Here is a 3,567-nt window from a genome sequence, read left to right as displayed (position 1 = left end):
TTAGAATAGATTAAATTGGAAGTGAAGCGTTTGGTGCAATATCAGACTAAAAAGCTGAACTGACTAAAAAATGAAAAAAAAAAACTCTGGTTAATCCCTGAAAAACTACACTGATAATCCCTAACTTTGACCGGATAATCCCTAATTCACAACCAATTTCCACACAAGAATTGACTATCTTGCCTAGCCAAAATAAAGTGAGGGAAACCTAGCAGACTACGACTTTAGGCTGACGAAGCAGAAACGAGTCTGTACGACACAAAATTATCAACCTGTGTCCATATACGAATGGAGCATGTTCTAACGTTGTCTGAAGCTCACCGCATACACAACGCTTTTACCGAAGTACGAAAATACGGTAGGTTGCTTGTCTAGAGAACTCTTCGGGTTAACTTTCTTCTTCGCCAGACTAGCAGATTTCTTATTCGTTTCATAAGCAACTGGCTAAGAATGAGCTGAAAATTCTTCGTAGTCTCGCTTTGTTTGGCCTGGCCCTTGGATACACCTTCTTGAGAGAATGTAGACACATTACATTTTGATTCATCTCCACATTGTTCAGTAGAGGATGGCTGTTCTGTGTCCTTTTTGCTTTAAGGTTCTTCTTTCACCATTTTTCATAAATCTTTCTCTGCAGATGTGTCATTAGAACTTGTGTCCTTTAGGTATAATTCCCCTCGGTCTTCAACTGTATCAGTAGAAAATAGTACAAACCGTAAACAGTCCTCTTAAACCTTAATGAAAACAGGATTCCAATTTCCTTGGTGGAAACCAAGACAAATCACCAAACCATGAAAACTCGATATAATTAAGAACATAGTTACCCAGAGAAAGCAGCGTCACTGTTTTGTCTATCAAATCACACATCAAGGACTAAATAGTAATACATAGCTGAGCGAACAAACTGTAACTAGAAAATTAGAAACTAAATAAATGTATATATATATGTGTGTGTGTGGTTAAAATAAAAAAACCACCTCCAATTTGATCTCATCAACATCAGCTAAATAGCCTCGCATTAATTCATCACTTATAGAACTATCCATACACATCACGGTATTTGAAATCAACAACCATGAGCAGGACTCACCATGCAGCCACCCTAAAGCTGATGACGAAGAAGTTGTTATGATAGTGAACGTGGTCATGGGGAGGGGCTTTTTCGAACAAACCAGTTGTCCTTAACTACCTTCAGAGTTCCCCCTAGAATCATAAGGAGCAGCAAACACAAGAGGCCTGCCGTCCTTGAAATGGACGTAGTAAGGCTGCTTTTTAGAACCATCTTTTTTCCATTCATAAAAACTGGAGAACGCAAATTAAAACATGAAATAAGAAACCACTATATGGTACTAATTAAACAGCAAAAATGAAAGGGAAAGAGACATGAAGTCCCTCCAATACAACCAAACATTGAAAAAATGTCCCAAATGTTAATGAGCGTATTGAATTGAATCATACATACCCTTCAACCGCAACAACGCAGCGCCTTTTAGGAACCAAAAGACGAAAAGAAGCCTTTTCATAAATGGACTCAGACCGAGCATTAAACTGCAAAATTTAGCACAAACCAAATCATGTAATCATCCAACAAAAACTGTTTAATTTTATTACTCATCTCATAAAAAACCAAGCTTTCTCGTGTCAGTCATGAAAAATTGAAACCTGAGACTCATCACATAGATTGAAGTTTAGATTACTACTCATTTCCATAACATCATTGCAAATCTCATTAATTAATATAAACAATCTATTAATCAAAACAGTGGCTGCTAATGCTAACGCTAAAGCTATTACCATCCTGTAGAAATCGGGCTTTTCGTCTTCTCTCCGAACAACAGGCAAATTCGATCCAGGGACGATACCTAATTCATATTATAAACCAAAACATCCGTCTCAATCAGTAAGAGCAAGTAATTAAAGAGACCATAAGACCTGTTTGGTTGCTAGGAAAACGAGAGAAAAAAAAAATCATCAAGAGGGGAAAGAATTTTTCGTTGACGTTAGCTCACCGGTCCATGTTAACGGTGCGGACGGGGGCGTGGGTGCGGTGGCAAGCCCTAGTGACTTCATCGGCTCTGAGAGTACAACGAGCCCTTCCCCACATCTCGATCCAAGACTCGAAGCAACCGAACAAAGGCGGGAAGCGAGCGAGTGTGGTGGGACTCTCTGTATAGTACTATTGGTGACCGTTGGATTTCAAGTGGTTTGAGATTCCAGTTCGTCCTTCCCTGGTAGTTTCCACGATTTCCAGATGTCAATGCCCTGATATGGACACGTGTATCAAATCATCCAACGTTTTCTGAAACATTTTAGTTGGACTGAGCTTGGGTTTGGGTTGGCAAGCCTGTGGTCCAGTCGGTTCGGGCAAGCTTTAATTCTCCGGTTTAACTCTTCAAGCTGACTAAACAAAACCAATTCAGGTGAATTGGGTGGTTTTGTTCGGGTTAAGATCCTCTCACGATCTTAACCCGTTTTGTTCCATTGCTATTCTTGAAAGCATGTAATATTTGATCAAACTGCAACTTATGGTTCAAGATTGACTTCAACTAATGTGCAATAAAAACAATTAATAGTATTAAGTATTAATTAGTGGTACAGATTTTATGCATGATAGATTGTAATTTGTTAAGTCAAAACTGTTCACTGACATGAAAAAAATAATCAAATCTAAACCAGTTGCATAAGATTTTAGTAAAGAATAATAGTAAAACAAGGGTTATGCTAAAATGGTACGTATCAATTAGTTGAACGAGTTTTGTGCAAGATTTAATTATTGTAAATTTTTATGTATGTTGTAGGCATAATTTACTGAACGATTATGGAGGCCATAGAGAGAGGGGTGCGACAATAGTATAGAGAATGAGAGAGATGTGTGATTGTAAGGTGTGTTCTATTCCACCCTATTGTGCCTTTATTATAGTAGTAGGGAATGTTAATTCCTTACTCTTTTAGGATTACAACTCTTAATAGGTAATCAACTCCTAATATAGTGGTTTTGTTCGGGTTAAGATCCTCTCACGATCTTAACCCGTTTTGTTCCATTGTTATTCTTGAAAGCATGTCATATTTGATCAAACTGCAACTTATGGCTCAGAGATTGACTTCAACTAATGTGCAATAAAAACAATTAATAGTATTAAGTATTAATTAGTTGTACAGATTTTATGATAGATTGCAATTTGTTAAGTTAAAACCGTTCACTAACATGAAAAAAACTAATCAAATCTAAACCAGTTGCATAAGATTTTAGTAAAGAATAATGGTACGTATCAATTAGTTGTACAAGTTTTATGCAAGATTTAATTATTGTAAATATTTATGAAATTTTTATGTACAAGTTCTAACCATTAATTTTTCGAACTACTAATTAGTAAGTCACGTTGAACAAAAACAAAATAAAAAAGCAAATGCAACCGGTTCGAACCGGTTAAGCCTTGGAAAAATTTGGCGGGTCTCCCTGGCGGTAGGAAAATCCCCACAGCGCACTCGACTGTACACTCTACCGCACCAACTCGGAAACACTGCTTCCCAAATGCCGTCCCTCGCAAAACGACTTCAGAACTCGCCGTC

At 37.5% G+C, this 3,567-nt stretch overlaps 1 pseudogene; it reads right to left on the bottom strand.

Annotated features, from left to right (window-relative positions):
* Positions 1-614: 614 nt before the first annotated feature.
* On the bottom strand, positions 615-2,101 carry LOC126622708 (uncharacterized; annotated as a pseudogene).
* Between the last annotated feature and the right edge of the window lie 1,466 nt (positions 2,102-3,567).

The sequence above is a fragment of the Malus sylvestris genome, chromosome 5 (genome assembly GCF_916048215.2).
Source record: "Malus sylvestris chromosome 5, drMalSylv7.2, whole genome shotgun sequence".
Taxonomy (NCBI): Eukaryota; Viridiplantae; Streptophyta; class Magnoliopsida; order Rosales; family Rosaceae; genus Malus; species Malus sylvestris.
The sequence above is the reverse complement of the archived record's forward strand: the minus strand, read 5'-3'. Positions and strand labels throughout refer to the sequence as shown.